Source organism: Calonectris borealis, chromosome W, assembly GCF_964195595.1.
Source record: "Calonectris borealis chromosome W, bCalBor7.hap1.2, whole genome shotgun sequence".
In the NCBI taxonomy this organism is placed as follows: domain Eukaryota; kingdom Metazoa; phylum Chordata; class Aves; order Procellariiformes; family Procellariidae; genus Calonectris; species Calonectris borealis.
Window position 1 is genome coordinate 15,751,818 of NC_134351.1, and position 13,602 is coordinate 15,765,419.

General features: G+C 42.1%; 1 long non-coding RNA gene across 1 annotated transcript; it reads left to right on the forward strand.

Annotated features, from left to right (window-relative positions):
• Positions 1-2,114: 2,114 nt before the first annotated feature.
• On the forward strand, positions 2,115-4,845 carry LOC142074796 (uncharacterized). The gene is made up of 3 exons (XR_012670708.1): positions 2,115-2,455; positions 3,048-3,168; positions 4,544-4,845. It is a non-coding gene; the product is annotated as an uncharacterized LOC142074796 (long non-coding RNA).
• Positions 4,846-13,602: the final 8,757 nt, after the last annotated feature.

Here is a 13,602-nt window from a genome sequence, read left to right on the forward strand (position 1 = left end):
CAAACTAAAAGGAGTGTACATCAGATATCAGAGGATTGTGACTCGCAAGTCACTTTATACAGTTCGAGTGAGATGTCAGCTGCAGCTATCCTAGCACCCGGAGTTGGAGTAGCTATGAATTATCACACCATAAAACGGATTACTTGTGCTTTAGTAAAAGATATAAATTATACCTCCCAAGCACTTTCGGCTATTGGTATGGAAATGACACAGATAAGAGAAGCCACTCTTGAAAACAGGACTGCAATTGACTATTTACTTTTAAGACATAATCATGGCTGTGAAGAATTTAAAGGAATGTGTTGTTTTAATTTAAGTGATAATTCACAGTTAGTGGAGAAGAAAATCCAACAAAAGATTTGGCATTTGGGTTTAAAGAACGGGAAGGATTAGGTTTTTCTTGGTTATTCTCGTGGCTTCCAAATTTAAATTGGCTTAGACAATTATTTTTGTTTGTGGTATTGATCGTTATTTTAGTTATAATTGCATGTTGTATGATTCAATTTGTATCTTTTTGTAGACCAAATATTAGAAAATAAGTATTATGAGACTCATGACGCCTAACATCATAAGTCTCAAAGGGGGGAATTGTTAATGTTAATCATAATCAACTATAATCCTCAAAGTGTTATTGTCCTGTGTATAGCCCTCGCCCAGAACTGGGTTAAAAGACCAGTTAATAAGAAATCAGAATGATGAAGTTAGTGAGTGGGTGTTTGATTGGAGGAGATCAAGCTGTATATGTTTTAATTTAAGAACACTATGGTGATGATAGATAGTTTAGTTTGTTGTGGATTCTATATTGTTCGCTTCTGTAATTTTAAACAATGAAAATTTGTTGCTTAGAAGTTAGGTAACTAACAGGTGTGTGTTTGTAATTGTGTGGAGTAGTAATTAATTATAAACTGTGTGTTTTAGAGGTATTGTTAGATTTAGTGATAATTAATTTTAGCTATGGAAACTATAAACAAACGTGGTCCAAGCATGGCTCAGGGACAAATTGCGACCCTATAAGGAAAGGAGGAAAGAAGTTCATGAAGACTTCACTACCCTGCCGACCACCAGAGACCACCCGAGACCCCCAAGGAGACCCTAAAGACTTTAGTGTGCATGTGTCTAGGATGATGTAATATTATAATTAGTTCTCGGAAATGTAATGAATATGTAAAAGAGAAACTTAAAATATGTATGAGAAGCATGGATATAAACAGAAAGGTGACTAGACCAGGGGTGCTTGATTTGTGGCAAGTCCACCGAGCACCCAGGCCTGAATAAAACAATATCTCTCCTGAGCGTGTGGAATTGGTTACTTGCACGCCGGGCACGAATCCGCTTTTCGGACAATAGGAGCTACTGGTCAACAAGAGAAAACTTTCCTTTTACAGCCGCTTAAATATAAGTTAGGAAAACAAATAGGGATACAGAAGTTTTTGTATATGCCAAATTCTCCAAAATCCCTATTGGGGCGAGATTTATTAGAACAATTGGGAGCAGAAATAACATTCAAAAAGGATAAAATGGAATTTAAAATTAAAAATGAACAATTAATCGAAGTCTTAAGTCTGGCTCTAATACAAGCTGAAAAAGCAAAACAAATACCCCAAGAAATTTTAAATCAGGTATATCCAGGAGTGTGGGCCTCCGGGATACCTGGAAAAGCCAAAAATGCAGCACCAATAGATAGAATTAAAGCCAGGGGCTGACCCAGTTAAAATTAAACAGTACCCTTTGAAGTTAGAAGATCGAAAGGGAATAAAAGAAATAATTGATAATTTCTTGCAATTCGGACTACTTGTGGAATGTGAATCAGAGTATAACACTCCTATCTTACCTGTGAAAAAGCCGGATGGCAAAAGTTACAGATTGGTTCAAGATTTGAGAGCAATAAACAAAATTGTAGAAGATTTGCACCCTGTGGTAGTGAATCCTTATACATTGCTAACTAAATTAAAGAATGGTCAGATATGGTTTACCGTACTGGACTTAAAGGATGCCTTTTTCTGTCTGACCCTGGCAAAAGAAAGCCAAAAATTATTTGCATTTGAATGGGAAAACCCTGATACAGGGAGAAAGACCCAATTAACCTGGACAGTGTTACCTCAGGGATTCAAGAATAGTCCTACTATCTTTGGTAATCAATTAGCATGAGAAATTGAAACTTGGAATCCCCCATCACAAGATGGCACTCTGTTACAATATGTAGATGACCTTTTAATTGCTACAGAAACAGAAGAAGAATGTGTGCAATGGACTGTAAGTTTGCTTAACTTTTTGGGATTACGTGGATATCGAGTCTCTCAACAGAAAGCTCAGCTGGTACAATCACAAGTGACATATCTCGGATTTGAAATCTCGGGAGGACAAAGAGAACTCGGAGCGGAACGAAAAGAAGCTATTTGCCGCACACCAGAACCCAGGACGGTAAAAGAACTCAGAACCTTTCTTGGAATGACAGGTTGGTGCAGATTATGGATATATAATTATGGACTTTTGGTGAAACCACTGTATGAACTACTGAAAGAAAATCCGTTAAAAATAGTTTGGACGGGGGAAGCAAAGAGGGCATTTCAACAGTTAACAATGGAACTTATGAAAGCCCCAGCTTTAGGCCTCCCAGATATTTCAAAACCCTTTTGGTTGTTTTCTCATGAAAGACAGGGCATAGCGCTGGGAGTGCTTGCTCAACGATTAGGACCCTACAAGAAAGCGGTTGCCTACTTCTCCAAACAATTAGATGAAGTGAGTAAAGGATGGCCCGGATGCCTGCGAGCAGTGGCAGTCCTCAACATTCAGGAAGCTCGCGAGTTTACTATGGGTCAGAAAATAACGGTATTGGTCTCTCATACAGTTTCAGCAGTGTTAGAACAAAAGGGGAGTCACTGGCTTTCTCCTTCTCGATTTTTGAAGTACCAAACTATTTTGGTAGAGCAGGATGATGTTAATATACAGACTACTAATATTGTAAACCCAGCATCTTTCCTTAGTGGAGATAACTCAGAACCTGTGGTGCATGACTGTTTAGAGACAATGGAAGCTGTCTATTCAAGTCGACCGGACCTGAAAGAAGAACCACTGGAGGATGCTGAGGACTCATGGTTCACAGATGGGAGCAGCTTTGTGAAGCAAGGAGAACGTAAGGCTGGGTATGCTGTAACTACCACCCATAAGGTAATAGAAGCTAAATCTTTACCTGTTGGGACATCTGCACAGAAGGCCGAAATAATTGCTTTGACTCGAGCCCTAGAATTATCAAAAGGGAAGAAAATTAATATATGGACTGATTCTAAATATGCCTTTGGAGTGGTACATGCCCACGGAGCCATTTGGAAAGAATGAGGATTACTCGCAGCCCAAGGAAAACAGATAAAACATGCAAAAGAAATTTTACAACTCCTAGAAGCTGTAAAATTGCCAGAGAAAGTGGCCATTATGCATTGCAGAGGACACCAAAAAGGTAACACTGAACAGGAAATTGGAAATAAATTGGCAGATCATGAGGCCAGACAAGCCGCAGAAAAGATGGAAGTTGAGGCATTGGCTTTGATTCCAGACGGTAAATTTCAAGTGTTAAAATTAAATTTAGGCTCTGAAAGATATTCAAAGGAAGATAGGAATTTGATTGACCATTTAGGAGGGAAAGAAAAAGACGATGGATGGGTATATACACCAGATGAACGTATTATAATACCCTCCAGAATATTGTGGAAATTAATTTCAGATGAGCACAGCAAAACTCATTGGGGAGCAGATGCTTTGTACAAGGATCTAAACAAAAGAATAGTAGGTCGCAATTTGTATACTGTGGTAAAACAAGTAACGCAGCAGTGTGAAATTTGTTTGAAAAATAACCCTAACACAACCAATAGGGTACAGGTAGGGACAATTGGAAAGGGTAACATCCCAGGGCAACAATGGCAAATAGACTTTTCCGAACTCCCAAGAAAAGGGGGGTATCGGTACTTGTTAGTGTTAACAGACACATTCTCAGGTTGGCCATAAGCTTTCCCTTGCAGAACAAACAAAGCTCGAGAAGTCATCCGAGTATTGCTGAATGAAATTATACCTCGATTTGGAATACCAGCAGTAATATCATCAGATAGAGGTACTCACTTTTGCACACAAATAGTTCAACAACTTAGCAAAATGCTAGGGATTGAGTGGCAGTTACATACGCCACATCGACCCCAAGCAAGTGGGCAGATTGAGAAGATGAATCATTTGATAAAACAACAACTAGCTAAAATTTGTCAAGAAACTAATCTATATTGGTATCAAGCGCTTCCACTTGTGTTGCTTAGGATCAGAACAAAACCGAGAACTAAGGAAAGCATAAGTCCTTTTGAAATTCTGTTTGGAAGGCCATACCAATTGCAATATAGAGGAGAAGATTTGAATCAGTTAGGAGAAGGATATTTGCAACAGTATATGATTGCTCTAGGAAAACAATTGGACCAAATAGAAAAAGTTGCCTTAGGAACCAGAGCTAGGGGCCTAGACCAACCGGTTCACCCTTTTAAGCCAGGGGATTGGGTTTATGTCAAAGTTTTTGCAGGTCAACCGTTGGAAGAAAAGTGGAAGGGACCGTTCCAGGTGTTGCTGATGACTTTTACTGCAATCAAGATCAAGGAGCAGACACCCTGGATACACCATACTCGTGTGAAGAAAGCTCCACCTGGAGAATGGACTTCTGAGAGGACAGGACCATTAAAGTTGAAACTTTCTCGAATGCAGTAAATTGCACTTGGGACTTTGACGTATTATACACTGATATTAGCTTTTGAGTAAGGAATGAAAACACTAAGAGACTTGATATTCCTTTGTTGCTTTTGGATAGAATTACTCCATGAGGGGCCAGGGAATTCATGGAAAGGAAACCTACATATAGACTTGTTACAAAGAGCAGTCCAGATTGCTAATAAGTCAGATTGTTGGGCCTGTACTCATTTTCCGGAGCATTCAAAGAAGGGAGCTCCCTTAATTGGAATCCCTATACCAGCTAGTATATCTTGGAACACTCTGTGGGTAAACACTTCTTTTAACGTAAGTAGGGAAATGAAAGAACAGGAATGGATAATTGAGACCCCAACTCCAGAACAAAAATATTGTACCTGTGTACAACGGTGTAACCCCCCCAGAGGAATGGACAAAATCAGATGCCTAACAAAGACTGACTTTGTTGGAAATTATTCTGATTGTAATAAGACTATAAATGTTGGGGGTTTAAGACCTGTTGAATTTTTTAAATGGCCGGTACCTGAAGGGAGAGGTTGGTATTGGATTTGTGGAAACAAAGCCCGTAAGGTCTTGCCACCAAATTGGTCAGGGATATGTGCTTTGGGAGCAGTAGTACCACACATTACCGTGGTTGAGAAATTAGAATCTAAAATGTGGCTAAGAATATATCTTCGAAGAAGTAAGAGAAGTGGAAATAACCCATTGGTAGAGAGACCCACCGGGTTCCATTCTTTTGCACGATGGTTTCTCCCATGGTTAGGAGTTGGTGAACTAGAGAAAGCTATAGTAAACATATCTGCTATGGTTGAGAAAACTGGGAACGAAACCTATGATGCTATAAAGGCCTTGCAAGAAGTGTCTGAATTGGCAGAAATAACCCTTCAGAATAGAATGGCTTTGGACATGATGTTAACCTCTCAAGGAAGAGTATGCACAATGCTAAACACAAGCTGTTGAGTATACGTAGATCAAAGTGGTAGAATTTCTACTGATTTAGAAGAAATCTGGAAACAGACAAAAATACTCCATGAAATACAGAAAGATGACACTTCATATGGATTAGGGGAAACATTCAAATGGTTAACTTCATGGATTCCTGACCTTAGTCAATGGGTGAAAAAGTTGTTAGGTATTCTTATGATTGTTATATTGGGTTTTGTTTGCATATATGTAATAATACAGTGTTTTTGGAAATGTTGTTCTATAATTGGAAACCGAAGTTCTGAGAGGGTGAGACTAATATAAGAGGAACTACAGTGAAGTTCTCCTTTTATAGCCTCAAAGGAGCTTAATTTATTGAGGGATATAGCTTTAACTATATACCCTCAAAAGAAAAGGAGGGATTGATAGGGATTAACGTCAAGTAGGAAGGAACAATGAAGAGATTTACAGTTCTTTGGTTGAACTGATGCAGATGGTTAGGAATACCTTGTGAATAGGCCGACCTGACACATAGTAGATAAAAAGGCCTTGAAACTTAGTATTCTAGATAAGGAGGCCAACCTTGTATCTTGAGTAGAATAGATAAGAGGGTGGTGCTAGTGAGAATTGCACTAATTAAGCCAGGAGCTAAAACTAAGCATGCGTGAAGACTGAGACTTTTGCATATGTTAATGAATTCCGGGAAATGTAATGAATATGTATACTCTAACTGTATATAACTTCTATGGTTAAGTGATTTGGCACGCACACTAGGTGGAGCGATCCCCTGTGCGTCCAGCGCTGCAATAAAGAATACCTGCTTTCTAAAACTCCAAATTGAGTCTTAGAGAGTTTGTCAGGAACTTCTTCGTTTCAAACCTCTGGGGAGATATTAGCCATGTTATACCTTAGTCAGAAGTACCAGATCCGCCAGGAAACTCAGCATTTATCTATGCAGTATTTAGATGGCTGCATTATTCATTAATTGCTCAGGATCAAGACCCTGACTAAGCTCGCCCACTCACTGTTTCAGCCCTAGCTCATCAAATCTGTGTAACACAAATATCTCTGTCCCCTGTCTCAACCAGGTGCTATTGGAGCCTTTCAAGATTCAAGTCCCCACACTTACCTCTTCCAATTAAACACATAATCAATAATAGTTAACAATCATTCTGATACAACATTTCAAATTCTTATAACCTGTATTATGTATTAACCAAACTAACTAGAGATGCTAGCCCTTGCATAGTGGTAAACCCACCGGTCCTGTCCAAACCATTCTCCTGTTCTCAGCTGTCTCGAGCAAGAGTGTGACACCTTTCCTTGACAAAACACTTAATTCAGTATCCCTTCTCTATGTGGCTTCTGGGATTGGGAGAATGGCTCAGCTACACTCAGTAGTTTGTGTCCATTTTAGGAGACATCCTCACACAACAGCAGCTCTTCCTACTGTTTGCAGCCAGAGTTTCAAATAGCATTGTTTTTCTCAAATGGACATAGTTTCTTGGATCCCAAATCATCATTGTTTTGTTTTGTTTTGTTTTGATTTCTCTCTTCTGTCTTTTTGTATATCTGCAAATCTCCAGTGAAGCTAAGATTACCTTCTAGCAACACAAGCATTCTGTTTTTTCAGGGTTTTATTGACTAGAATGGCGGTATGGGACAACTCGTACTTCCTTGATAATGTTCTATAATAGAAGCAGTAAATAATCATGACAAACAAATATAAGTTTAATATTTTGGTACCATTTTCCACCAAACCAAATGAAAGATAACAGGGACTAGTAATTACCTTGTCTAAACAAGGGCTTCCTTGCTTGAAAGTCCTGCTCTACAAACATAAGCAACCTTTTTCAGACATTATAATGTCAAGGTTTATATGTCTAGTAATAATAGCTGTGATATGCATGATCACATCTTTAGTTATATTGCCTTTTATGGTGGAAACAATCATCTGTGACATGTCTATGTTATTTAGCTTTTTCCAAGAGACATAAACACATCTACAGAGACTCCACTTTTCATGTACCACCATCAGTCTGGTCTCATTTCCAGCTGTATCTCTGGCAGTCAGAATCCATATTTCATTTGAGATATTTTTTTAAGCTGATTTTTTTTAAGCATATATGAAATCTTTCTCTGGATTTTGTTCTACTGCTATTGTCAAATGCTCTACCAAGTGCTTTTGCAATAGCCAGATCTCTCCCAGGATTGCATTCAAGCAGCGAATCATAAATCTTCAGAGAAAATGAAATCCCTTTAGTCTTGGATAACATTTGTGAAGTTCATTTTGGTCATCATGATGAATGTTATATGATCGCTCTCCGCTGACATTGGCCTCTCAGAAATAAAGTTCTGAAACCTTTTACATGTGAGGACTAAGCATCCTTGTCTATGTAAGTGTACTGACTTCCAGTTTTTATTGATACCTATGGCATATACGTTAAAACTATCCAGATATGACCTTACACTTGTTAAGGTTTGCCTTCATGCCTCTCTGATATCCTTGATCAAAAAATCCCTGTTCAAAAAAAAAAGACTACCCTATAAGTCTTCAGTTGTATTAGTCACCTTTGCTGCCTGTGCTTTCCTTGCCATGCTCACATCACAGTCTCTAGCACTGTGGGCACATGTTCCCATCCTGTTATTACTGAATGATCCATCTGAGATCAGTTTGACAAGGAGGGCAGCGCAGCCCTGGGACAGGTTACTGAGAGATACTGGTGAATCTCCATCCTTGCAGGTTTTCAAGACCGGAGTAGATAAAGCCATGGCTGACCTGATCTGGTGCTGGTGAAAGTCCTGCTTTGAACAGAAGGCTGGATTAGATGTCTCCTCCCAGCCAGCATTTCTGTATGTCTAGTGTAAGTTAATGGTCCATTCGTCCTGAGCTGTGATACTGGCGAATGCTTTGCAGAGGATTTTCTGTGAGCTAATGGTGCTGTTGTCATCCTCTCTATCTAAGCAGAGCACTATGCAAATCCTTGGAAATTTTTTGAAGCTGTATAACCCATTGTAACGCCTCTGTTTTTAAATGCTGGACACTGTCTTGACTTGTGTACTTTGCCATAGTGTATTCAGATCAATGCTAGTTTTTACTGATTCCAGCTTTGATCCTGGTGACTCTTTCTTCCACTTGTCTATTTTCGTGCTGTTTTGTATCTCCCAGTGCTCACAGTGTACAACACTCTCTGCTTTCCCTCAGCTTCAGATGGAAGCAACCAACTACATTTGCCTGGCAAATTCTAACTGTCTTGTCAAAAGTTATTTCTGGGTCCTCTGGTTGTTCCTCAGAGAGTCTGGCACAAGGACCTCATCCCTAATCAGGGACACAGTTAACCCCTCCAGCCCGACAGTGAGATTGCCCCCTTGAGGTTCGATCATTCAGAAGACTTCTGTTTTCTCCCTTTTTTCCTGTTAACTCTATTTAAAAACATATAAACCATATGCTGAAGAGTCTTATGAAAGCCAATACATTTATACAGAGTGCAGTATTCCTCAAATTTATGTATGAGTTTCATAGTTAGCCCTCTCTGCATGAGTTAACTGAAAACTATTAAGAACATCAATAGTCTGAGAACCACTGATTGCCAGAAATAAAGCTGCTTTCTGATGATCTGCCCCCTTGTTGGTGGTTACAGCTTGCAGAGACAGGGAAAAGTCCTGTTTAAACCATCTCCAGTTATCCTTGCCACATCCATCAATTTCATGATGCCGCTTTTTAACTGCTCCCTTCTGACACTTGGGAATTTTTCTGAGGTTCATTTCATAGGTAGTGGCAGGTATTGTTCAGCAACTGGCCAGAATCAAGGTATCTATAGACTTGTGCTTCATTTGGCCCAGTGCATGACACAGGAGCTGGTCCCACGGGTGCATTTCAGAGCCCCTTGGAGGTACTGCTTCCCATGGAGAAATACCCTAGCAAGTCAGACGGTAGCTGAGCTTGCCCTTTCGCCAACTCCGCAATAGCTTTTCTCAAGAAAAGGAGGTTAGGGACAAACCGGTGACTGGCAAGGTCCCCTGACAGCCAGGCTCCTGAGGCAAGAAGGAAACCTCCAGGGATGAGACTTGTGTGTCCCCTATGTTTCAGAAGGTCACCTTATGAAACTGGGCTTCAACTACGTCTGCCTTGCCCTTATGCTTAGTTACTCGCCTGAGTACCTCTATTGGCTGCAGAAACACTGTGTAAAGTCATGTTTTATGTTTGGTGTGATTTAAACTTATTTTTTTGTTGCAGGGCTTATGGGTTTTTTTCCATCTAGATGTTGCATTATGTTGTCAAATTAGCTCTAAAAATAATCTCTTGACCTCGTTTGTCTTTTCCCATAGAAATGTCTCTTAGTAATGAAGTTTTAATTGCTTTATGCTGTCCTTATACCAATCAAGTATTTTTGAAATCCTTTTGGCCCTGGAATTTACTCTACAGGTCTGATCTTAGAATCATAGAATCATAGAATCATTAAGGTTGGAAAAGACCTCTAAGATCATCATGTCCAACCATCAACCCAACACACCATGTCCACTAAACCATGTCCCTAAGGGCCTCATCTACACGTCTTTTAAATACCTCCAGGGATGGTGACTCCACCACTTCCCTGGGCAGCCTGTTCCAAGGCCTGACCACTCTTTCAGTAAAGAAATTTCTCCTAATGACCAAACTAAACCTCCCTTGGCGCAACTTGAGGCCATTTCCTCTCGTCCTATCGCTAGTTACTTGGGAGAAGAGACCAACACCCACCTCACTACAACCTCCTTTCAGGTAGTTGTAGAGCGCGATGAGGTCTCCCCTCAGCCTCCTCTTCTCCAGGCTAAACAGCCCCAGTTCCCTCAGCCGCTCCTCATAAGGCTTGTGCTCCAGGCCCTTCACCAGCTTCGTTGCCCTCCTCTGGACACGCTCCAGCACCTCCATGTCCTTCTTGTAGTGAGGGGCCCAAAACGGAACACAGTATTCGAGGTGCAGCCTCACCAGTGCCGAGTACAGGGGCACGATCACCTCCCTGCTCCTGCTGGCCACACTATTCCTGATACAGGCCAGGATGCCGTTGGCCTTCTTGGCCACCTGAGCACACTGCCGGCTCATGTTCAGCCGGCTGTCAACCAGCACCCCCAGGTCCTTTTCCTCTGGGCAGCTTTCCAGCCACTCTTCCCCAAGCCTGTAGCGTTGCCTGGGGTTGTTGTGGCCGAAGTGCAGGACCCGGCACTTGGCCTTGTTGAACCTCATACAGTTGGCCTCAGCCCATCGATCCAGCCTGTCCAGGTCCCGAGTGCATCTCAGTTCCTAGATTTTTCCTTATTCAAATCACCATCTTTGCTTTTTGCTGGCCAAATAACTGGAAGATATTTCCTTTGATTCATTACCCATCCGAATGCCAGGAGTCTCCCTATAAAAGCATACAGTGCATGTTAATAAGACAGTGTACACTAATGACACCATTAGTGTATGCTGTTGTCCTGGTTTCGGCTGGGACAGAGTTAAATTTCTTCCTAGTGCTGTGTTTTGGATTTAGTATGAGAAGAATGTTGATAACACACTGATGGCTTAGTTGTTGCTAAGTAGTGCTTACGGTAGTCAAGGACTCTTCAGCTTCCCATGCTCTGCCAGGTGCACAAGAAGCTGGGAGGGAGCATAGCCAGGACAGCTAACCCAACTGCCCAACAAGGTATTCCATACCATATGACGTCATGCTCAGTATATAAACTAGGAGGCGTGGTCCAGGAAGTAGTGATCACTGTTTTGGGAATTAGCTGGGCATCGGTTGGCAGGTGGTGAGAAATTCTATTGTGCATCACTCATTTTGTATATTCTACCATCATTATTATTATTATTATTATTTTCCCTTCCTTTTCTGTTCTATTAAACTGTCTTTATCTCAATCCACAAATTTTAATTTTTTTTCTATTCTCTCCCCCATCCCACTGGGGGAGGGGGGAGTGAGCGAGCAGCTGTGTGGTGTTTGGCTGCCTACCGGGTTAAACCACAACAGTCCTTTTTTGGTGCTCAACATGGGGCTCGAATGGTTGAGATAACGACAGATCTAACCAAAGCGTGTTAAGGCAAATTTGTCATAAGCATTCATTATATTGGTTTAATAGTCTCTGGTCACAATGTTGATTTATTGGCTCTCAAAGTTGTGGGGCTGGCTCTCAATGTTGTCTTATGTAATACCTTACTTGCAGTATATGTTCCCTGTTGTGCTTTTTATCACCGCTCGGAACTGGGTCAAAGTTATCATTTTGCTGCACTGTGTAACACTGTTTTATGATATGATAAAATAATTGGTCGTGAGTCTAATCTGGTATTTGTACTCAGCATTGCCGTCATCTCCGTACCTCGGGAGCCACCTCTTAGAAACTAGTAATAATTACACCTCAGGGAATGAATTTAGGGGGGAGACAGGGTGAGACACTTTCCCCCACTCATTCATCTTCCCTTTCATATCTCCAGAAACACTTTTTTCTTCTATCCTCTTCATGAAGCCCTCCACAACAGTTCTTGAGAATTTTGAATCACAGAATCATAGAATAGTTTGGATTAGAAGGGACCTTTAAAGGTCATCTAGTCCAACCCCTCTGCCATGGGCAGGGACATCTTCAACTAGATCAGGGTGCTCAGAGCCCCATCCAACCTGACCTTGAATGTTTCCAGGGATGGGGCATCTACCGCCTCTCTGGGCAACCTGTTCCAGTGTCTCACCACCCTCATCGTAAAAAATTTCTTCCTTATATCTAGTCTAAATCTACCCTCTTTTAGTTTAAAACCATTCCCCCTTGTCCTGTCGCAACAGGCCCTGCTAAAAAGTTTGTCCCCCTCTTTCTTACAAGCCCCCTTTAAATACTGAAAGGCTGCAATAAGGTCTCCCCGCAGCCTTCTCTTCTCCGGGCTGAATAACCCCAACTCTCTCAGCCTTTCCTCATAGGAGAGGTGTTCCATCCCCCTGATCATCTTTGTGGCCCTCCTCTGGACCCACTCCAACAGGTCCATGTCTTTCCTGTACTGGGGACTCCAGAGCTGGATGCAGTACTCCAGGTGGGGTCTCACGAGAGCAGAGTAGAGGGGCAGAATCACTTCCCTCGACCTGCTGGCCACGCTTATTTTGATGCAGCCCAGGATACGGTTGGCCTTCTGGGCTGCGAGCGCACATTGTCGGCTCATGTCCAGCTTTTCATCTACCAGTACCCCCAAGTCCTTCTCGGCAGGGCTGCTCTCAATCCCTTCATCCCCCAGCCTGTATTGATACTGGGGGTTGCCCCGACCCAGGTGCAGGACCTTGCACTTGGCCTTGTTGAACCTCATGAGGTTCACACGGGCCCACTTCTCAAGCTTGTCCAGGTCCCTCTGGATGGCATCCCATCCCTCAGGCGTGTCAACCACACCACTCAGCTTGGTGTTGCCTGCAAACTTGCTGAGGGTGCACTCGATCCCACTATGTCATTGATGACGATATTAAACAGTACCGGTCCCAATACAGACCCCTGAGGGACACCACTCGTCACTGACCTCCATCTGGACATTGAGCCGTTGACCACTACCCTCTGGATGCGGCCATCCAACCAATTCCTCATCCACCGGACAGTCCACCCATCAAATCCATACCTCTCCAGTTTAGAGAGAAGGATGTTGTGGGGGACCGTGTCAAAGGCCTTACAGAGGTCCAGATAGATGACATCCGTAGCTCTTCCCATGTCCACTGATGTAGTCACTCCATCATAGAAGGCCACTAGGTTGGTCAGGCAGGACTTGCCCTTGGTGAAGCCATGCTGGCTGTCTCGAATCATCTCCCTGTCCTCCATGTGCCTCAGCATAGCTTCCAGGCGGATCTGTTCCATGATCTTCCCAGGCACAGAGGTGAGGCTGACTGGCCTGTAGTTCCCCGGTTCTTCCTTTTTCCCCATTTTAAAAATGGGGGTAATGTTTCCCCTTTTCCAGTCAGCGGGAACTTCACCGTA